Source organism: Gekko japonicus, unplaced genomic scaffold (genome assembly GCF_001447785.1).
Source record: "Gekko japonicus isolate JY-2015 unplaced genomic scaffold, Gekko_japonicus_V1.1 scaffold178, whole genome shotgun sequence".
In the NCBI taxonomy this organism is placed as follows: Eukaryota; Metazoa; Chordata; class Lepidosauria; order Squamata; family Gekkonidae; genus Gekko; species Gekko japonicus.
Window position 1 is genome coordinate 474,042 of NW_015173679.1, and position 24,396 is coordinate 498,437.

Sequence of the window (24,396 nt, forward strand, 5' to 3'; positions counted from 1 at the left end):
CAGCTCTTGCAAAGCTGAGTACTGGACAGTTCCTGTAAAGACTTGCAAAGTTGATCCTCCCCCTCTTGCCGTCCTTCAGTTCTACAGAGTTGCTGTGTTACCGACAGGTTGGTGTCTTCCTTACAACAGCCAATGTGATGTAGCAGTCAGGGCTTCAGAGCACGGGAGAGGCTGCAGGTGTGTGTGGGGGTGGAAAGCTGAAGAGTGAGGGGGAAATAAAGGTAGGTTGATGATTGGCTGGGAAGGAGATAGGGTTGCCAACTCCAGGTGGGAAATTCCTGGAGATGTGAGGTATGGAGCCTGGAGAGGGTGAGGCTTCAGGAGGCGTGGGACTCAGACAGGTTCAAAGCCATAGACTCCACCCTACAAACCAACTATTCCCTTCTGGGGAACCATCGTTGCCAATCTCCAGGTGAGGGCTGGAGATCACTCAAAATTACAACTGTTCTTTAGGTAGCAGAGATCAGTTCCTCTGGAGAAAATGGTGGACTTAGTGTCATTATACTCTGCTGAGGTCGGCACAGCAAATTGACACTAAGTGTCCAAGGCCGGGGCACCCGCCCAGAGCCTCTTTCTAGAGGCCGTTTATTTCCACAATGGGCCTTTTTCCTAGTTCCCTTATAAATTCAAGTCTAAAAATCATGCCAGCAAAAGTGGATGAAGGAAGGAAGGAAGGAGGAGATTGGATTTATACTCAACCCTTCACTCAGAGTCTTGGAGTGGCCCACATACTCCTTTCCTTCCCTCCCCCCACAACGGACATCCCATGAGGTAGGTGGGCCTGAGAGAGTTCTTTCCAGCACTGTCCTTAAGAGAACAGCACTGACAGAACCAAGTGGAGGAATGGGGATTTCTTTTCTTTTTTAATGTTTTAATTCCTTATTTTAAAATTTAAAAATGGCAGCCTAAAGCACTCCTAGAAACAACTGCCAAAAGTACCGCTTTAAAATGACCACCAAATTTAACTCTACAATGGCCACCAAAAAAAGGTTTGCAAAATGGCCACCAGAATACATAACAGAAAATGGCCACCCAAGAACTGCCCTTAAAATGGCCGCCCCACTTAAAGAAAGCCCCTAGAGGCCTGTTAAGTCTGCCATGGGGAGGTGGGAATGACAGTAAAAACTAGTCAGCCCTACCAACTGCCAATCCACAGGCCAAGATTGCCCAGTAAAAACCAACCAGCTGCCCCTAAATAATAGCAGAGGATGGGAAGGGGTTAACAAAATGGGGGGAAGAGAATGGGAGCATGAGGCAGCCTTACCCTGCTGCCACCCCTTAGGCGCTGCAAGGTCTAGGCCTGTGGAAGTAAAGTTAAGGGTCAGAGGGGGGTAGCCCAGCAGCCTTACCAAATGCAGCCTCACACAGCCCCATGAATAGTGCTTGTTTGTTTGTTTTTTTAAATACACTGGGAACCACAAGCCTCCAACGCAGTCCCGAAGATCAGGCCAGCAAGGACTGCCTTGCAGCTGCAAAACACAACCCCAAAGACCAGGCCGCGGCCCCGGGAATCAGGCCAGCATGCAGCCTCGACGCTCTGGCTGCCAGCATGGCCTGATGCTCCAGCCGCCGCCATGACCCCAACATGGCCTGATACTCTTGGCCGCCGCTGTAGTGGACCGATACTCCTGACCTCCATGGCCCGATGCCCCCAGCATAAACAGGCAGCTGCCGCCAAAAACAGGCCTCCACTGCTCCTTGCCTGTGCCTCCAGGCAGGCCCAAGCAGCTCTCCCTTTGCACTCCTGCCCAGCCAAGCACAACAAAGGATTGCTGAGGCAGGGTGCGGGAGTCAAGCCTAAATAAGCTGGCTCTGCCCCCTGCCTGGCTCTGCACATCACAATGCTGGTGCTGTCTCTTCCTCCTCACGAGGAGGCAAATCAGTCCCCTCCTGCCAGTGCAAGCTCGGCGGGAGTTGGGGCTCACAGTCTCCCTCTATCAGTGTCTTCTGCCAGTGAGTGAAAACTTTTTGGTTTTATTTGGCATACCTGCAGTAATGGTTATTGGCCCTCCTCCCTGGTTTTGGTATCGTTTAATGTGTTTTTATTGAGTTATTCTATAATTTTAAATGTTGTTTTTAATTGTTCAAATGTTTTAATGTTTGCCACCTTGGGGAACCTGATTAAGTGGAAAGGTGGCATGAAATATTTGAAAAAAATATCCAATGACAGTTTTAGTTCTTATTATTTTGACTAAGGAGGTCACAGATACTAAAGTTCTGCCAATCATAGTCCAATCCAAATTTTGCCAATGGGGAGCAAAAACCTGAACTTTAGGCCTAATGCCATCATGGTTCCTATTTCTGTACCTGTTTTGGTCAGTAGCACAGGTACATAAAAACAACATACATTTTTGTAGTTGGTTCTGATCCTAAGGCATCTTTCATCATTGCTGTCACTGAAATTACTGGATGTCCTCTTCAAGACAGGCCAAGTAGGCTTTTCCTCTCTCCCATTTTCCTTCACTTTCTGAATTGACCCCGTGTGTTTTTATATCTGTTCCCTCCTCACCTACCTCCTCCCTTCCCAGTTTTTGGCCATCTAGCCTAACAGCCAGCCAGCCAGCCTCTCCTCATACCATCCCTGCTAAGGACTCCTTTCTTTCCTATCTCAAAACCCCTTTCTTGCTCATACCTTCACATGTTCTGGTAGTTCTTTTTTTAAAACTATGTTTATTTTTCATATTTTCAAAACAAAAAATAAATGTTACAAACATTTCATTCATTTACTACTACTACTACTACTACTACTAATAATAATAATAATAATAATAATAATAATTTCAATTTATTAATCGCTTTCCCCAGTGGGCTCAAAGCGATTTACAGTTACACATTTTAGACAGGGGACTAACAATGTTCATAGGGGATAGGGAAGACAACATATATTCATTTTAATTGCACACGCCGTCACTGCTCGGTGTAAACGTCTATATTTCTAGATTCTATTGCTCTAATACAAGCAATTGTAGGCTGTCTACTTTCTTCGTATTGTTAAGCTGTTTTATGCTTTATCCAGTTGTATACCCTTAGCCATCTCTTATTTTGTATATTATTATCTTTATCCTGCAATATTAAACTCAAATTATCCATTTGTGCCAAATCTAAAAGTTTAAGTGTTAAGTCCTCTTTCGAGGGTATTATGTCCGTTTTCCAATTTTTAGCCAGTAATATATGTGCAGCTGTTACAATATATACTAATAAATATTTGTCTTGTCTGGAGTGTCCCTTTGGAATTATATTCAACAAATAAGTTTCAGGTGTTAGCAAGACATTTAAGTTCAATATTTCTATGATAATTTTTGTACCATTTTCCAATATTTTTTGTATCCTACTACAATTCCACCACATGTGGTAAAAAGTCCCCACATTCGATTTACACTTCCAACACCTATTAGCAATTTTATCTGGGGACCAATACCACCTGTGGAACATTTTATAGATATTTTCCTTGTAGGATATAGCTGTCATATATTTAGCGGATTTCCATACTGTATCCCATTGTTCTATTTCTAAATTTCTCCCCATATCTGTCATCCATGAAATCATTGTCGATTTAATGTTTTCATCTAACTCATAATCCTCTAATAAAAACCTATAAAGTTTCTGAATTAGTTTGTCGCTGGATGATAACCAAATCTTGTCAAATTGGTAATTTTGGTTTTCAAATCCTCTTAGCTTATCTTTGCCACATCTATCTTGTAGTAGGGCTCGCTCCCACCATGTTGTCAATTTGATGATCTCACTTTAATTTCTCTTCTGTTTTTAATTTATCATTTTTTCCAAGTAATATATGATAATTAGCTTTTTTACTATTTGACAAGAGTGAGGGTTTTACAAAAGCTTCTAATGGTGAGTATACAGTGTAGTATGTTATCAAATATTTTATAGTCTGAGTTTAAAAGAGATATTGGTCTGTAATTTTTAATCTCACCTTCTTCCGAATTTGGCTTCGGTATTAATGTAATTAGTGCATGATTCCAAGAGTCCGGTATCTTTTCTGATTTTCCCACTTTTTGAAATAAACTTTTTAAAGTTACATCAATCTGATCTTGAAATATCTGATAAAATTCCACCAGAATACCATCTGGACCTGGTGTTTCTTTCTTTTCTTTTTTTTAATAGCCTCTACAACCTCACACATTGTAATGGAATCATTCAGTGTCTTTTTATGATCATCATTAAATTTAGTGCAGTTTCCTTTTTCTAAATATTTTATTATTTGCTGTTTTTCCTGGTCTTCTTGATGATATAGCTCTTTATAATATCCTTCCACTATGTCTTAAAGTTCTTGTATCTTACATTTTTCTTCCCTCTTTCTATTTTTAAGTTTTATAATAATACGCTTTTCTCTTTCTTTATCATTCCATTATAAAATAGCCATATTACCTGTGTAAAAATACCCTCCTGAACAATTTTGTTTTACATAGTTGATTGAAAGCCAGCTATGTGGGAGCCTTCCTGACTTTGTCAAGCAGTCCATTCCACAAAGTAGGGGCTGCAACAGGGAATGCACACATACAGGCAGTTGATCTTGCCTATTAGCAAGGTGGCACCCGCAATAAACCCTGCTCAGATGAGCAAAGCTGTCATGGCAGAGCACAGAAGGAGAGGCGATCCTGCAGATATAAGTATTCAAGGCCATGAATAGTTTTGTAAGTGACAGCCAAAATCTTGAATTTCATCAACAACTGATGCATAGCCAATGGAGTGACTGTGTTGTCTTGTATGGCTGCTGTATTGCTTCCATTTTCTATTTTCCATATTTGTTATGCCAATAACAGTGCAATCCTATGAATACTTTCCTGGAAGTAAGCCCCACTGAATAGACCTGAGGCAGATTCTGAGTACACTTGTTTAGGATTGCTCTCTTTAAATTACTTCCTGGTTATATATAAATCCCTCTCTTCTATTATTCTTCCCTGGGATACTTACTGGGCCATTATAGAAACTGTGTATAGACTAGACTCAATTCCAGTCCCAGAATCTATGTTCTGGATTTACACATGTAGAGGATACTTTTCACATGTTTGTCCTGACATGAGGACTGACTTGGGTAACATAACTAGGTCATTCTACATAAAAAGGTATACTTGATTGTTTTCATAGCTGCAGTTTAGGCACATGACTTAATTATATATGATTTGTTAAATGTAACATTATAAATAAACTTAATGCATAATACACTTTGTATTCTTTTTACTGAATGCATTTAGGATGATACTTGGATATATTTTTCTCATACTGCGCATGGGCAGGGGAAGTCCTCCAAAAAAAGTAGCCTAACCATAGGCTGGAATTCCCCCATGTAATTGTATCAGACAAGCATAAATGTCCCAATCCAGAATTCCTTGCACACACTGCTGTGTGTTAAGACTTTTCTCCAACCATAATCTATGATCAGTGTTGTTATTCCTAGTTTGCTGTAGTGCCTGACCAAAGAGAAAATGGGATGTGAACAGGCCTGCATGCTCATATTATTTTCACTGGTATTCCCCATGGCTCTCACCCATGATGGTTTTACTTTGTTTTTTGGGGGGTTTTCTGATTAGTAGAAGCTGAATTAAAATCAGAACATGAACAGGTGCTTTAAGGCCACAGTTCTTGTTAAATTGCATGGGAAAGATAAGATGTCCTGTTTAATTGAACTGTCACTGGTGTTATGTAAACATTTTAAGTTTTGAACTAGAGTTTTGTTGAGAAAATTCCCAGTCATTCTATCACTCTATTATTATAATTACATGCTTGGAAAGGAAGGTATATGAACAACCATAAAACCTGCAACATTCCATTGTATCTATTTCAAAGTCTGATGAGGCAAAAATCTGTCATGGGTGATTCTATTACGGTGTCAGATATTTGGAACACAGATGAAGACGTGCATGTTTCTTCAGTATCTGCTTTCACTATCATTTTGGAGTTGCAAAGCTTCTATAAACTTTCATCTACATGTTCTGTATTGGAAAGAGTTCAAAACAGACTTCTCTGTAGATGGGAAATTCAGACTACTACAAATGTATGCGAAATTAGCTGTGATTTTAAGATTTTGAATTTACTGAAGTATTCATGTTGGTGTCAAACTGTTACTATGAATCGACTTCACACACAAGACTGCAAATATTAGTTTTCAGGCAAGACTAAAATTATGTCCTATATCTTGCCATTAAGGAGAAGATGCCTTATTCTTCCCCTTTGTTGTCTTAAAAAATACCATGATTCGTAAGGAATAGAGACAAAGGATTGTACTTTGCTCTCAGGTTGTGGCAGATAGGATGTGCAGCAGCAGCAGCAGTTTCAGTTTATTGTATTGACATGGGTCATAACAATATATAACAAAATCCTCCACATACTAAAACTGCAAGGGTAGCAAAATTAACAAAATTCGTTCTGCAGGCTGCCGCCCACAGGGCATGCAGCTTGCGGGCCACCTTTGCCTCTCTGCAAGGATGGAGGCAGTATGATGCAGCATTCCGGGACTAATGGGGGGGCGGGGCTGGAAGTTCCAGAACTGGCCCTTGCCTTCTTCCCTTCAGACAACTCGCTGCGCTCAGCTAGGAAGGAGCTCCTTTGAGCTCCTGTTGGACCGAGCAGCTCTGTGTGGGCAGCATCGTTCAGTGGTCAGGAGCGAAGCAGCTTGGCTGCGGAGGTCCAGCAGAACGGCGACAATGGTTTCGATGGCAAACAGCGGCAGTCGAGCGGAGTGGCGGCGGCGTGCAGGGGTGGTTTGGCAGCCTGTGCGATAGCGGAGGCGGCGAGGCAGCATTCTTCAGCCCACCGGTGGTGGGGTCCTTGAGACGGGCCTCGCAGCCTGGGCAGGGGGGTTTGCTTGTCGGGGTCGGATTGGGTGTCCTTGCTGGCTGGGCGGTTTTGCGGGGCGAACGCGGCAGGAAGCTTTCTCCAGTTCATAGGGATGGCGGGGCAGCCTGGCTGGCCTCCTTGGTGCTCATTACGGTCGGGTCCTTGACTTTCCTCCATAGGGACCCATTCTAGTATGGGCTAGAAAGGGGTGTGGCTTCTTCCTGGGTGGTGATTTTGTGGAGACAGGCGCCATTTTATCACACGTTGGGTGGCCATTTTAGAGCCAATTGGGGGCCATTTTGTGAACTCTACTCTTGTTTTGTTTTAAAAAAATAGAGAAGAAGGGAGGAGAACTGATACAAAAGGAAGGAAAGGGCTGCTGCTCTACTAGAGTCCTCTGTGGGGCTCCGGTTGCCTTGGCTTCCCTTAGGGGCCTGGAAATTTTCCATTGGCTGGGTGATGTGAGCTTCCTCACAGGTCAAAGCAACCTCGTAGGGACCAAATAGCTCCCATTTGTCTGCCCAGGTATAATAGGTCCCAAAAAAGGTGCAGGCAAGAAAAAGGGTAAACAGCTTGCTCCTAAGGCCCCACCCAAGCGGCCTGCACCTGCCCTTTCCTCTTCTGATGAGGAAGGGGGGACAAAGTCCAGCAAGCAATCTTGAACCATTTGCTGGTGGTTGAGCAGGCCTCCGGGGTGTTGCCACACCACCCCTCTCCTGTGCCAGGTCAAACAGGTCGTAAGGAAACATGTGCCTTATCCAACAAACGTTTTCAGGCTGAAGTTTTAACGCGTTTGTCCCTCGTTGACGGCAGGATGTCGGCCAGAAGCGGGACTGGTGCTGGAAGACCAATTCAGCCAGCTGACGAGGGACTGGGCCCATCCATTCCTGGACCTTCGCAGGGAGCTGATCCTTGTCCTCTCCCCACACAACCCAGTGATGCGACGGGTAAGTTGGCTGGGGGATCTCCAGCTATGTCGACCTGGCCCTGAGGGCCTTGCGGGGCTCCGGCTACCCCTGTTTCAGGTATGACTAACACACAGTGTATGCATACGGCGGGGCAACAGGGTGGGTAGTCGCCTATGCAGCAGCCTGTGCAGAGGCCCCTGTTGGGGTGTTGTGGGCATTCCTCTGCTTGGGCAGTGTTGCAGTTCCCCCTGCCAACTGGGGACATCATATGCGGACACCTCTGCCAGGGCTCTCCCTTGGGGGGATGTCACATTGCCCTTAGGCGACCATCTGCTGCCGGCCACTAGGGATACATTTTGCAGGGATTAATACATTGATTTATTCACCCTACTTTTTCAGGAACTCGAGAAAAAGGATAGGGATGATATGGAGGACAAAGATAAGGAATTTTTTTTTAAAATGCGGGTTGACAGGACCTGGGCCAGTTGGGTGGCTGGGTTTGTGGTCTATGCTGGTGTCTTGACATGGGTGCAGCCTTTGAGGGGCGCATCCTTATTCCAGTATTTTGACATCATTTACACAGGGCACACTGGCTTTACCGGCCTGGCTTGGCTTCAGTATGATGAAGAATTTCAGATGCGGGTGGCTATGAATCCTTCAATGCGCTGGAATCAAGTACACCCTAACCTGTGGCTGCAAATTATGTCTCCGGCCTGCCCTAATGCTGGCGACTGCTCACACAATGGCCACCTCATGCAGCACTTGGCAGTTTCTTGCATGCCCCGCAATTTAGCAAGGCAGGCGGTTTAACCCCACCAAATTTGTTGGGAGTTCGGGGCGCAAGAGGTATGTAGCAGGAAGGTCTGTCAGTACCTGTGTACTGTGTACTGTCAGGCCCTGTGTAGCAGGCCACACCCCTTCTCCGCCTGTTCACAGGGAAAACCTAGGAAAGGCCATAAGTGTTTCGATGCTGGCAGCCAAGGACTTGGTGCTGGAAAAGGGACCCAGTCCCATAAAACTGAGAGCTCTTGAGGATTGGTTGTGTGAGTATCCGAACAGGCAGGATGGTTTGTATTTATGGCAGGGTTTTAAGTTTGGTTTTCACATTCCTTGTCAGGGCCCTAGAGCACCCTTTATGGTATCCAATTTGGCATCTGTGTGGGGTATGGAGCACATTGTTTGGAAAAAGATAGAAAAGGAAAGGGTTGAGGGTCGGATTTTAGGACCTTTCCCCACCGCACCGGTGGCCAACTTGCGGGGTTTCCCCCCTGGGCATTGTTCCCAAAAAGGCCCAGGGGGAATACAGGTTAATCCATCATCTTTCTTACCCATGGGGAGCTATCCCGGATGCCCTGTGCTCTGTAAGATACACCTGCTTCGACCAGGCGATACGGGTGGTGTGCTGATGTGGCATTGGCGCCAAAATGGCCAAATGTGACATTAAATCCGCGTTTTGGCTGCTCCCGGTGCACCCCAGCGACTTTGAGTTGCTGGGGTTTTATTTTGAGGGCCAATTTTACATGGATAGGGCGTTGCTGATGGGCTGCTCAGTTTCCTGTGCGGCCTTCAAGCATTTCAGCTCTTTTCTCAAGTGGATCCTCCAATATCGCACAGGGATTTCCACAGTTGTGCACTACCTGGATGACTTTTTGTTTATAGTGCCAGGGTCTCCAGGATAGAACAGGTGATTTTCAGATTCGCAAAACATTAGAGGGCTGGTCTAGAGAGGCAGGGACCCACGCTGATACCAGGCGGCCAATTTCCCCACGGATTCTTCGGGGCCTCCAGGCTGGTTGGGTGGAGATTTGCTCTTCTAATTTTGAGACTCGCCTTTTTCATGCAGCGGCGCTCGTGGTGGTTTTTTTGGGGCCTTCGCTCATGGTGGTTTTTTGGGGGCCTTACACATCGGGGAATTAGTACCACAGTCTAAGATGGATAGATCCAGGTGGGCCTTAGAGGCTCGCAATGTGCGCCTTGGAGCGGATAGGGCTCTTTTGACACTGTGGTATTTGAAAAACGACCAGTGTGGGAGAGGTTCTGTGATTTCCATAGGGCAATGCGTGGAGAAGGAGTTGTGCCCAGTTTCCACATTGGTGGCATACCTGGCCCTGCAAGGGTTTGGGGAAGGTGTTTGGTTTCAACACCAAGATGGCACCCCATTAACCAAGTACCAATTCTGGGCCATTACTGCACAGGCTTTAAGTAGGTTAGGGTTACTGTGTAGGTTACTGCACAGGCTTTAAGTAGGTCTGGCTGGGGTCCGTTTTTGTACTCATTCATTTAGGATTGGAGCAGCTTCCACAGCTGTAGCAATGGGATAGCCGGTTCGGGTCATACAATGGTTGGGTCGCTGGCAGTCTGCAGCCTATCAATCCTATCTGCGCCCCCTTGCTGGTTCTCTAAGCGGGTTAATCTAAGTGTTGTTTCTCATTGTTGCTCATTGTTCTCTCATTGCAGGTCCTGCCAGCCAGGTGGAAAGGAAGTGAGTCCTCATCTGCGGCCATAGTTTTATATTTTGGGCAGCGCACAGAGCTAAGAGAACACCCATTGGCTTACAGTTCAGCTTTGGCCGCTTGGCCACCTCATTGTTCTCTCATTGCAGGTCCTGCCAGCCAGGTGGAAAGGAAGTGAGTCCTCATCTGCGGCCATAGTTTTATATTTTGGGCAGCGCACAGAGCTAAGAGAACACCCATTGGCTTACAGTTCAGCTTTGGCCGCTTGGCCACGGTCGAATGGTGCAGTCACAGGGGCTTCCAGTGGCCTGGCCTGTTGCATTTGTTATTTGATGAAAGGGTGGAACCCTTTCCACATGTTTTGTTTATTCATTTAGGAGGCAATGACCTGGGCCTGATTAAAGGAAAAGCCCTGATTCTTCAGGCCCAGGCAGATTTTCAACTGATCCGGCAGCGGTGGCCAGCAACAATAACTGCCCGCTATGATACCATGCTTGGTGTGGCAGGGTGCTTATAGTCCTTTGGCTATCGATAAGGATCAACACAAGGCTAATCTTGAGATCCGTAGGGCGCTTGAAGGGGGCCTAGGTAGGTTTTTTCCGCATCCCAGCATAACGGCTCATTCAGTGAGCCTATTTAGGAATGATGTTCACTTGTCTGAAGCAGGGTTGGACATCTTTCTAGAGGACCTGCAGCGGGGGATTGGTGTGGCCTTAGGCCTTTAGTGGGCGCAAGGGCCTAAGATGAGGCTTGACCTTTGTGGTCAGCAGCAAAACAATAAATCACCGTGTATGAATATACAATATAAGCAGATGTTTATAATTAATTGTCAGCAAAATTACAACTATAACATATTAAATGCGATCTTAGGCTTGGCAATACATATGAAACACTACAGTATAGTCTCAGACAAACAATGGATTTCTAGTATAAGTCCGTTTACGAATCCTTCTTCAGGTTTGTCGTCTGTATTCTTATCTTCAATAGAATAAAGTGCTGCAAGCTGCAATGAAGTGTAACATGCTTAATAATAACAAAAAACATAAAATTTACTCAAATATACAGGGAGGATTTACAATTTATAAACTCACCATTATTTCACAATGTAAATTTCATATACAGTTTTTTGTACGTTTTCACGCTTAATCTAAAGGAAAGCAGACAAGCACAATGAATATTCTACAGTCCATCAGTGACACATATACAGGAATAATTTCAAGAAAAATAATTATTTCAAAATTTACCAACCTGGTGACTGGGGAGCTCCTATCATGCTCTCATGTGACAGAGTCTACAATGTGATATTTGGCTCAGCTTCCCTCAGTGTGGCACAATGTCTCAATGGAAAATTTGTAGGATCCAACAGGTGTGATGTTTTAAGATGGCATTTTTATCTTAAAGGTACCCTGACCATTTACAGAAAGGAACTCAAATCAAGTTCCTGATTTAATCCTGATGGAATCAGTGTATGTAGTCTGAAAATAAATTCAGCTTCTTTCTGATAGTTTGGAGATATTTCTATCTTAAGAAACATTGGCCCTGGAGTCAGCCTCTCCTATGATGGATGGACTTACCATAGTTAATTCCCCCGCTACTAAGACTCATAAGGGGAGAGACTGTGGGGGACTGGCCACAGCCATTAAGAGGAACTGCCATCTGGAGGTGGAGTTGTCATCTCATGATTGTGAAAATTTTGCTCTGGTACTGTTGCTGAAAGGGAATTCTGCTGTGCATTAATGTATATTCTCCATCTAAAGGAAATGGAAGGAAAATAATTATTTATGCTGGGTTAAATTATTGGTATTATTGGAAAGGTTAATGATGCAATTCCCAAAAGCCCAAGTTGTTCTGGGAGGGGATTTTAATGCCAGAATCGGCCCAGGAAATAGTGAACTAATGGAGGGGTTAGGAATGGATGTTTTGCTACAGGTTTCTGTTATTAACAAAACTGGTAGGAAGTTTTTGGAGCGACTGTCAATGTTCAATTTAGATTTGGTGAGTGGTTCAGATTTGTTGAGGGGGCTTTCACATATATTTCCACTTATTGGGTCCGTGAAATTGATTATTTGGCAGTCTCTATGGAACTTGTGGAAAAAATCTATTCTTTTGAGGTGGTAGATAGGATGGGGCTGGTCTACATACAAGCATTTCATAATAGAGTAGGTCAAAGATCTGAGCAGTCAACATGATCCTGCCCTACTCTGTCTGTGCTTTTCACAGTTAATTAGATAATGCACAAACATAAAATTTAAAAAACTATAGAAGGCATTTGTATCATGACAGATAAATAAATTTCTGTAAAAGAGAGGTGTCAAACTCATTTGTTGTGAGGACCGGATCTGATATAAATGTCACTTTGTCAGGCTGGGCCACGTGTGCCATAAAATATAATGCTGGGTACCAGAAATATAAACTTTATAAAGGACAACAACTGGCAAGCTCTGAGTTGGTGTGTCCTCACTGCAAGGCCCCATGGGCTGAGAGGGGATACAGAGGAAAACCCACACAGGCAGACTGGAAAGCTAGCAGTACAGCAGTGGGCAGATGCTCCCATGCCCCAACAGAAGATTGTCACACACACCCACGTGCAAACGCTGATCCCTGTGGCCATCCGGGAGAGTATCCCCAGAGCTGCAGGCCAAGTGGAGAGGTATGAATGTGGCTGCAGTGGCTCCCAACTTACCAGTCCCTGAAGTGAAGGGGTTCTGCTTGACTGCTGCAGATGATGTTGTCCTGCCATGTTGAAGCCATAACTGGAGTGGCTCTACCCACCCATCCCCAAGAAGCCTCCTGTTCCCTCCCTTTCACCAGTTGCTTGTGGGCCGCATAATAGCCCTGGATGGGCTGGTTCCACCCCCCTGGGCCTTATGTTTGACACCCCTGCAAAAGAAAGAATGTGAAAAATACCATTGTGCATAAATAAACATACAAAAGAAAATGATGTTTCACAGTGAGAATTTGTGTGTGTTGCTAATAGCCATAACATTTACCTCCTGAGGTATTCTTACAAAATTCAGATAATAAAATCAATTATACTGTAGTAGAGAGCCAGCATGGTATAGTGGTTAAGTGTGGCAGACTCTAATCCAGGTTTGATCCCCCACTCCTCCATATGAAGTCTGCACAGTTCTCTCAGAACTCTCTCAAACCACCTACCTCACAAGGTGACTGTTATGGGGAAGGGAAAGCAATTGTAAGCTGCTTTGAGTCTCCTTAAGGTGGAGAAAAGAGTGGCATAAAAACCTTCTTCTCTTCTTAGTGTCTGTATCTGTCTGAGCAGTCTACAGGGGTCAGTTGCTGCCAGAGCACACCAGAGTGGTGCTCTGGGAGTGAGAGGCCCAGGGGGCAGGGCGGGCACATGACCAAGCCCCACCCCCTGCTCCAGCAGCCCTCAGTTGGCAAGGAGGGAGGCAAATTCCACCTCTCGCGTGTCCGAGCGGCGTTGCTGCTTGGACATCACATGTGAGAGGTCATTCAGGCTCCCCCAGCTCTCCTTAGGGGCTCTTTAAAAAGTTATGGCTGCCGCCGCTGTTCTCAATGGCAGCTACGATGCCCGCGGGGGGGAAGCGAAACGTTCTCCTGCCTCCCTGAACCCCGGGGTGGTGGCCTTGGACTCGTTGGGGCAAGTGAATCCCTTGCCAGTAATTGAAAAAGTAAACAGAGAGGGAGGACCTGTTATGTCTGCAGACCACCACTGGGTGCCCGCGATTCAGCGGACCTTGAGTCCAGAGAACAATGAGGTCTGGGCTCCTGCACCCTGTCTCTAGGGAACCAATGGGACATTGGCGGGAGGTTTGAATAGGCCAATGGGATTCCGCAGGGGTTCCCCAGAATGTATATAAGCGGCCGCTCGGCCGTTGGTAGGTGTGCGTATTGTGTACTAATAAAGTGTGCTGTGTACTATGCGTGCCTCAGTGGTTCTTCCATGCGGCTAACCCACTACACAACAGGACCCAACTAAGCTTACACACAGTGCTGGGATCAAAGCAGCAATCCAGGTAGTAAATGATGTAGAGATTTGGAGGAACAATGTGGCACATGATGTACATCTGGAACAATATGCTTCTGTAGCAACAGAAAGGAAAATTTTAAATGTGGGGTTGATTTTGACCTCAGTTATAGGGCATAACACTAAAATAAAACCAAAAAGCCCTTTTCCTTGTGCTTCAAGAACACGGGTGAAACCAGATATACAAACCTATATGATCTCTGGTTGGTCAAAGGAGAGAAAAATGGAGTTCCCAGGTCCTGGGAATAATAATAATGGGACATTGGCGGGAGGTTTGAATAGGCCAATGGGATTCCGCAGGGGTTCCCCAGAATGTATATAAGCGGCCGCTCGGCCGTTGGTAGGTGTGCGTATTGTGTACTAATAAAGTGTGCTGTGTACTATGCGTGCCTCAGTGGTTCTTCCATGCGGCTAACCCACTACACAACAGGACCCAACTAAGCTTACACACAGTGCTGGGATCAAAGCAGCAATCCAGGTAGTAAATGATGTAGAGATTTGGAGGAACAATGTGGCACATGATGTACATCTGGAACAATATGCTTCTGTAGCAACAGAAAGGAAAATTTTAAATGTGGGGTTGATTTTGACCTCAGTTATAGGGCATAACACTAAAATAAAACCAAAAAGCCCTTTTCCTTGTGCTTCAAGAACATAATAATAATAATAATAGATTTATACCCTGCCCTTCACTACCCAAAGGAGTCTCAGAGCCACTTACAATCCCTTTCCCTTCCCCACAACAAACCCTCTGCGAGGTAGGTGGGGCTGAGAGAGCTCTCTTGAAAACTGCCTTTGAGAGACCAGCTCTGTAAGGACTTACAACTGACTCAAGGTCACACCAGCAGCTGCATGTGGAGGAGTGGGGGATGTGTTGAGGTGGTAATGAGGTATATTGGAGGCACTTAGTTACCTTATCCCTCAAGGACCGTCAGTAGCTGTCTTCATTTGATCTGTATTAGGTCATGTGAATGAAAATAAACCTTTTGTCAAAAATGCTGATAAAAACCCTTGTTAATAGGAATATTAATGCAATAAGAGCCTTTGTATCTATACCTTAATTAATGGATTTGGTTAATGGTCTGTGGCTACATAGTGGGATGTTTCTGGTTTCCCTCTGAAACTGCCTTTGCTTCCCTGTAAGCATAATCAGATCAGGTCTGAATGAATGTCCATTTAATGTGATTTTATGTTTTATTTTAATATTTTATTTGGTTCATTGTAAGTCACTCCAGACAATTGGAAGAAGTGTGGTATACACTTTTAAATACATTGTCTTTAACTCCTTGTAAAATAGGACCCTTTCCTCATTTGAACGCAGGGGAAACATGGTTCCTTGAGTAAAGAGTTCATTACAGTGAAATGGGGGGAAAGAAAGCAGCTTAAGTGGTTGGATTTTCCATTGAAAGGTATTTCCACTGAAACCACTGAGAAACAAAACTACTAATAAATGTTGTTTTATCAACAAATACAAATTTTGAAAATAAAAATGAAGCAAAAATGGGGGGGGGGATTGCCCATCTGTAAATAATATTCACCTCACAGAGTGGTTGAAAGGATTACATGAGCAGAGAGAAACCATGTTTTTTTTACCTGAGCTCTTTGGACGAAAGACAATAAAAATCCAATAAATGACAAATATTTTCATCTTTTGCATGTAAGTGTCCATTCTGGATAGGAATGTACATTCCTGTCTACATTAACAGCTGTGTCCCTACAGTCAATGGTGTGCAAATGGGATGCAGATTGTTCAGCTGTGTACATGAATCTCTCTTGATGGATCAGGGAAATGGTGTACTGCTCAAAAGCTTTCATGATCTCTGCAATAGATACCAAAAAATGATATAGATAATGGCTTGCACTCTCTCTCTCTCTCTCTGTTCTTTGCAGTCCACTAAGCCTTAGCATCCATGGTCCTCAGGTGGCAGCTATGGAAGTGCTTTTAATTTTGATAGGGCTTGAACAACCAGTAGAGTTGAGACTTCTGGTTTCGGCACGTTGATGGCAGGTGCACTCCCTCCAAAGCTCCAGAGAGAGCGTCTTGTGACCCACCGGCGAGGAGGGGGTCTGGCTGATTCTGGACTCCCCCCAGAGCCTTTGCAGGGGGGGCTCTCAGCCTGGGGTGCTGGGGGTGCCTCTCCCAAGGCTGTGGCCAAAGGATTGAGGCTCCCCCTGCCCTTATAGGTCCCCACTGCCACAGAACCATTCTGGGCATGAGACGAGCATACCGGACCAGCGAGCAACTGACCCGGTGAAAATAGAAAGATTTTCTCTTACCTGATGAAGTGGAGTGTGAGTAAGATGCCTGCCCAGATGCCCCCAAGAATAAGTGGAGGGGGGGAGCTACCCACCCCTTGAAAACTGCAAAGATTTAAAAGCATTAGAGGGGACAGAAAATGGCAGCGTTTGAGCAGACAGCTGAATTTAATCAGTACAATGCCAGACTGTTAAGGTGGTAGAGCAAATAAACTTCTAAAGACTTAAGCTTCAACAAGGAACTGCCAGCTCAACACATCCAGTTTCTAAACCGGAAGTGAACTTTGACTTTGCAGGCATGCTGGATACTGCATTGCGACCTCTGGTGGCTCAGATGACTAATATCAGCAAGACCCTGGAGTCTTTACAAAAACAGCTAAAAGAATCCAACAAAAGAAGAGAAGAAGTTGAAAACAAGACTAAAGCAATTGATAAAATACTGGAAGTTGTGGGAAAAGAAAGCTCTTCAGATAAAATTCAACTTTTGCCGCTACAAATGGAAAATTCTTCATATGTGTTGAGATTTCAAAGTGTACCAGAAGACAAATCTGAGAATCTGAAAGACTGGGACTACATTGAAAATCAAAGAAGAAGACATCAGAATACTAAAAGACATTCCATTTGAGATAAGGAAGAAGAGAAAACAATACAAGAATTTAACCACATATTTACGGGAAAATTCCACTACCTACCAATAGATACTACCTGAAGGCTTGATGTTCAACTACAAAGGCAAAAAAGAAAAGATTGACTCTTTTACTAAAGCAAAGCAGTTATTGAAAAGACATCAGGAACGTAAAAAATATATAAAGAACACAGAGGAAGAAGAAGGAGAATTGGACAGTTTGCATGACTTGGAAAGCCATGAAACATCTGCAGATGGTAGCTGAGAAATAGAATCTGAATCAGAATTGGGAGAAGCAGCACCCAAACCACCCCGAGACAATAAAAGCAAGAAGAGAGGAAGGAAAGACAGAAAATAGCTTAAACTTTAGAAGAAATGTTTATATTACATTACATAATCTTTCATTGTCAAACAATTTAATTTTTTGCATATCGAAACAATAGAATAGAATTTTTATTCTTAACTTGAATAAGAGAAAACTTTGACTTAAGATATTAATTATTGTCATTGTATAGCTGTAATTTTAGTTAGTGTGTAGTTTGTAGGATTTATGTAGAAAATAAAATAAAAAATTATATAAAAAAACAGTAGAGTTGTGAGAGTTCCATTGATACCAATATTTTTTCAAGAAAGCATGTATGGAATCCAAGTTAACATCTAATATAAGGTAACAGCAATGTTATTTTTACAACACCAATTCAGTTAACATCCATAGATAAAATCAACATCAAATAATTAGGGCAAAGTAAATTATTGCCATTGAGGATCACTGAGAGGATTGCATTCTGCCATGTCAAGACTGACAAATGGTTTACAAACATCCACTTGGGTGACCTATGACTTTTTCCTCAGGGTTCTATTTTTCAGTTGCTAACAAACGATTGGCTCTTCAATTACAGGATATATCCTGCTAGTGTGGTATTTTTCAAAAAGTTAATTTCTGACCCAGTTATTTTTTAACATGTGGCTATAGGTGGCAAGCAGTAATACTCTTAACTCAGACAGAAACGTAAATACATTTTTATTGATAAATGGCTTAAAGGAAGGATGAAATCTGAAACAATCTTTTATGTTTTAAAAGACTTCAATGCTGCTAACAAAGCCCAGTTATCTGGCTACATATTTTAGCATTAAGCCCACTATAAGAATGTATGTATTTCCTTTCTATTCATTTGTATCATAGGACAACCTCCTTAGGAAAAATAATGGGAGGTAAGAATATGGTACTATTATTAAGAACAGGAAAAGGTTTCTAGGTTCACAGTGTCCTGGAGTCATAATGAACACATGTTGAAGCAATTGCAAAGTTCTTCTTAGGTAAATTTCCCAGATAGATGGAACTTTCATCCAAGAAGTTAGAAATGATTCAATTGATAGTAGAATTTGGCTTTATAACTGCAGGATCTTCATTCCTTCTTTTGCCTTGCCATCTGACACAAGAACCATTTTAAATGCCTTTATCAAAAGAATATTGAACTGATACTTAGAAATTCTTTTGACTCAGCTCAAGAAGAATTGGTTCATCCAGGAAATGCAAGAATGTAATAAAGAAACATGGATTTCTTCAAACTGACCTTGTTGCAAATGCATACAAATATAAAAGCATTGCTTATTTATTTTTACATTGTGTAAACCTCTTTTCCATATGACAATTGCCATCACAGGGTAACAAATGGTCTGGAGGCAATTGCTATTCAAACATCAACTGGGTGACATATGCAAAATAATATATGGGTTTTTTAGGACTTTCAGACAATGGTGTTCCCCTCAAACTGAATCCTGTACACTATAAAATCTACTGGGGAAACAGGCTGCTATTTTTGCAGGCGTAAGGTCATTCTCAACACATCTGACAAAGTGGGTTTTATTTCGTGGAAGCTTATGGCACAATAAATGTCAGTTTATGATATACCTCAAGATTCTTCATTATTTTTGCTTGAACAGACTCACAGCTCTGCCTTTGGAATTTGTAGCTAACTTATGGGCCTGTAGACAGGAAGGTGCAAGGCTGAGGCTACTTACATGTATCACATATTTGAGAGTCTGCACCTATTATATAAAAGAAGACCAGCAGAGCTCAGACTTAGACTGAGGACATTTCTTGAGCTTGGTCCTTTTAGTCAGGCTCAGGGACTATACTGTTCCCCACTGCCAATGCTAAAGAAATTTATTAGGGTTGGTTTTTTTTAATTACTTTTGGACTCTAGAAGTGGAGAATCTTCCAAAGCCAACTCCAGGAAATTTTCATTACTTTTTGAGGTAGATGCCGAAAAACTTGCAAAACACAGAATCCTCCTACACAAAAGTGAAACTATTGGAATGGTTTCAGGTCACCAGTTAAAAGTAATTTCTCCCTTCACAACATTCTGCCATTTCCTTAATTCCCTCAGCAACCATTTTGGTTGAGATTCTGGCCATCTTCAACCTGAATTTCTGCAACTTTCTCCTTTTTCATAATTGCATCAGCTCTAATTTATGAGGGGCCATGTTGAAGCCTGAGCCAGGAGAAATCAGAGGAGGATAGCTGCTAGCTGCCTACCAGCCACAAGATGTGAATGGAAGGGTTTGTGGGGCATAGCCCAGTGGCAGTGCCCAGGCCAGCTACCCATGTCAACTTGTGCCTGGGAGCTGGGTCTGTATGGGGTGGGCTCATAACATGGGATCCACATCAGGTCTGCCTCTTGTATATTTAAATCTCTGCCATTGGGTGCCCATTCAGTTGTTTTTTCAGCTCTGCTTGGATTATCAGCTGCAGATCAGCTTTGCAGACTCCACCACATGTGTAAATCAGCTCATTTCCAGTGTCAGCAGTGGTAATACTCCTGGGGAAGTAAGAAGTAAACAGCTTGACAAGAACTTTGGTTCACCCAAAATGGAGTTTGCTTTAGAAGTCTGGTTCAATTCTGCTTCTATCTTAATGTCATATGTATGATTTATGTTGCAAGATATGCCATCAGTGGACTATGTGCTGGTCAATGACTGTGAATAAAACTTACTACTACTAGATGTCTGGTTCAGTTGTGTTAAAAATGTTCTCTTTAAGTCTCCTAAGTTTCACACAGCTGTGCTGGGGAGAGGGAACATCCTTGTAGCTGCAAGATAACATGTTTCTCTCTGGCCAAGGCTTCCCTCATTAACATTCCAAAGCAATTAAGTTCTGTGGGAAGAGGGTGGTGGTGTGAAACTGCTGCTCTTCTGACATGACCAAAGACCAATGAAATCAGTCTTTCACTGATTGGCCTACTTGTATCTGGAAGACAATACTTGAACCCTAATTGGTGTAAAGGCCTAGCAACCAATTGGGATTCAACCGATAAATATGCTACCTTAACATCTCTTCAGGGGGCATGATGGTGTTTGCATGTGAAGTTGGCACCTTGAACAGAATGAGTTAATTGGTAGTAGCCAGCATGGGTTTATCAAGAATAAGTCATGCCAGACCAACCTTATCTCCTTTTTTGACAGAGTTACTAAAATGGTTGACTCTGGTAATGCTGTAGATATAGTGTATCTAGATTTCAGTAAAGAATTCGACAAAGTTTCTCATGATATCCTTGAGGATAAGATGGTTAAGTGTGGGCTGGATGGTGGAACCGTTGGATGGATTCATGGTTGGTTGAAAAATCATACCCAACAAGTGCTCGTAAATGGCTCTGCGTCTACGTGGAGGGAAGTCTTGAGTGGAGTGTCACAGGGCTCGGTCCTAGGCCTGGTGTTGTTCAATGTTTTTATAAATGACCTGGAGAAAGACATAGAGGGGATGCTTATAATTTGCAGATGACACGAAGCTAGGAGGGATTGCTAATTCTAAAGAAGACAGAGTCAGGATTCAAAATGATCTAGATAGGCTGGAGCAGTGGGCTGAGACAAATAAAATGAATTTCAATAGAGATAAGTGCAAAGTCCTACACTTAGGTACAAAAAATCAAAGGCACAGATATAGAATGGGAGGGACTTGGCTTTACAACAGCACATGTGAAAGGGATCTAGGTGTTCTGGTTGATCACAAGCTAAACATGAGCCTGCAGTGTGATGTGGCTTTGAAGAAAGCTAATGCAATCTTAGGATGCATTATCAGAAGCATTGTGTCCAGATCACGGGAGGTGGTAGTTCTGCTCTATTCTGCTATGGTCAGGCCTCACCTGGAGTACTGTGTCCAGTTTTGGGCACCACATTTTAGGAAGGATGTTGACAAGCTCGAGCGTGTCCAGAAGAGGGCAACCAGGATGGTGAGAGGGTTGGAATCCAAGTCTTATGAGGAAAGGCTGAAAGAGTTGGGTATGTTTAGCCTGGGAAAGAGAAGGCTTAGAGGGGACATGATTGCAGTCTACAAGTATTTGAAGGGCTGTCATGTAGAAGATGGAGCAGATCTATTCTCTCTTGCTCCGGATTGCAAGACTAGATCTAATGGGTGGAAATTACAAGGGAATCGTTACTGGCTAAATATCAGGAGAAACTTCCTAACTGTAAGAGTGGTTGAGCAGTGGAACAGTCTGCCTTGGGAGGTGGTGGATGCTCCTTCGCTGGACGTTTTCAAGTGGAGGCTGGATGACCATCTTTCGAGTATGTTGTAGGTATGTAGGGCTATCTTTCAGCTATGGTCCTGCAGAGTGCAGGGGGTTGGACTAGCTGACCTGCAAGGTCCCTTCCAACTCTAACATTCTATGATTCTATAATTCTAAGTCTTAAGTGATTTGCCAATAACAACCAAGATGTAGAGGGGCAGTCTCCTGATTACAAAGGTCAGGGCAGGTTCCTTGTGTTTGCACACCATGTCTCCCAAGCGGTCTGTAAATGCAGGCAAGGTGAAAGTGGACTCTATCAGGGCCTTTTAAGAAGGGCTCTGCCATGCCCAAGCATAGTGGGGCAGCCTCTACTTTTAAGCCTACTAAAGGGTCCTCCTGGTACACTCCTCCAGTGCATTGTCAGTCATGAGAGGCCCAGCACATTGGGCTAATGCTTTGTAGGCCTCTGCCAGGGCACCTGGCAAGCAATTACATTCAGGGATGCTTCCCAACAACACAGCTCCCTTTCCAGCCCCAGCATCAGATAATTCAGCTTTTCTTCTGGTGATTGCCCAGACTCTGGAGAACCAATCTGAATGCTTTCACCAGATGGGCATGTCTCATGGCCCCACCCTGCCGCCTCTGTGCTACTGCCTATGCTTAGGGTTGCCTTAGAGACTCCAGGCAATTTTATCTTTATCAGGATCATTTCAACCAGCACAAAAGTGAATAAAATGAGATAGTTTGGTAGCTCATCTTTTGAAATAGCCTGTGCATTTCCAAAGGCATAATGCATGGACCAGTGACTCTGTCCAATTATAAAAATATATATTACAAAGAACAATAACAATTAAAAACACAAGCAAGTAAGGGAAAAGATGAGTGTACAAAGACAAACAAAACAAAGAAACCTAACTATCTATAGTTAACCTTGAGTAGATAGTCCTTAGCAGCAATATTGAAGTAGCTGGGTTTTGTGTCAGGGAATAGCCTCGCTACCTTCCAACGTATCAGTCCTAAACAAAGGTTACCATTCATCTCTCCTGGAAGGGTGCTGTAATTCTCCTGCATACGTCCCGGTCTCTCACTCCAGCATAACCTTAAGCACGCAGTTCCAAGCATCCAGATTCAGCTTCTGGCTCTCTTTGGCTTTTCTGGCTGGCCTTTTGCTGCCTGCTTGCTTCCTACTAAATAGTAGCTCAGCTGTCATGTAATTACTAATCTAATTAGTGGTTTGCACGTGGTGATCTAGATCTTCGGCTGTCAAGATTTCCCTTTGTCATGCTGAGGTTTGACAGTATCCAGCAGCACTAAGTTGTAACACCCATAATTGTTAACAGGTGGTTGTATCAGAGTTACTCACATGATTCTGCTAAGACTTACTAACTAAGCTAAACAATGCAAACACTTACAGGTCTGATAGGCTTGTTTCTTGACAGCATGCACCCTGCATCCACTTAGCCCCCTGCTGCATCTGGACCCAGGGGGAGGGAAAGAAGGTCCCAATCTACAGCAGAGTCCATTTAATACAGTGACTCCAGGGACAACACCCCACAGAGTCCTCCACCATTCAAGAGGAAGTGCATCAGGTGTCATACGTCCCATAGGACAAGGAAGATTCCATGCACATGTCCAGGAGTTATTGGGTTAAGAGAACCCACATTCCAAGTTTACCAGTCTAGGCACTACGGCTCAGGGGGATGGATGCTAGCCTGAGCATGGTTTGGGGTTCTGAGCAACCTGGTGCTACAAGGGCTTCAGTGGCCTATAACAACTTCAAAGAACAACACACACACACCCAGGCATCCACCTCCCCCACAATGTCTGGGAGCATGTCCTGGATGGCTACTACGTAAATTTTTTCCCTGCTGAGATGGACTGCACTTTTAAAAACTTAGAAGTGCTGTACAAACAGGTAAAGGACTGTGACAGGTTAATTCTTCATAGAGCCAGAGAGCGTTCAGTGACAGGCTGTTCCAAGAGATCTGATTGGTTAACATCAGCTGAACAGAGAAAGACTTCTGAACTGGATGCTGAGGAGAATTCAGTCTGATTTCAGCCCTAGCTGAGAAGAATTGAGTACTGACAGTTTTGGAATTCAGCCCTGAGTGACAGCAGTTTAACACAGACAAGAGAACTGGGGAAAGTTGCAAGGATGAGTGGGTAGTTAGATGGAGACTCCCATTTGGGCCAAAGTAGGGGTTAGATCTTCTAGTGAAGACTTTTGATAGGGCTCAAGAATCACACAGCACAATGATTTCTTGAAGCTGCAGCAGCTCTGTCTCTCGTTTCTCTCTCAGTCCCAACTGATCTCTCGAGCTGACAGGCTGTGCAGTCTTTATTAGAATCAAGCAGCTCTCACAAGGCACAGTGAAATTCGTTACAACAGAGCAAAAGACTTTGTAAGCTAAACAGCACAGTGTATTTCACAGAATGTTCCTTTCTCATAGCTCAAGTTATCTTGCTTTAAATGTTGCAGATCTTGTGTCTTGAAGCAATTCATTGTACTCTTCAGGAAAACAACAGACTTATGCAGACTCAGCAAAGAATATGTCTTGCTTGCCAATTCTCCCGTTGCCACCTCCCTGTGAGGACAGGAGCCTCTCCCTGTAAGAACAGGAGCCTCTTCGGGTGTGCCTCGCTGAGATTTTCCTATTTCCAGCAGAGATTTTCCTATCCCCACATTCTAGTGTGAGGAGAATTTCCCTATCCATTCAAACAGGGAGTTAGCTCTGAAGAGAGCAGATATCCCTGGTCTGGTCTGGTTAAAAACTGCCTTTAGAGATCTAAAGAGTCAATTAAAAACCCAAGACAAGTACTGGCAGAGCTATTTTTGGGCAGGAAT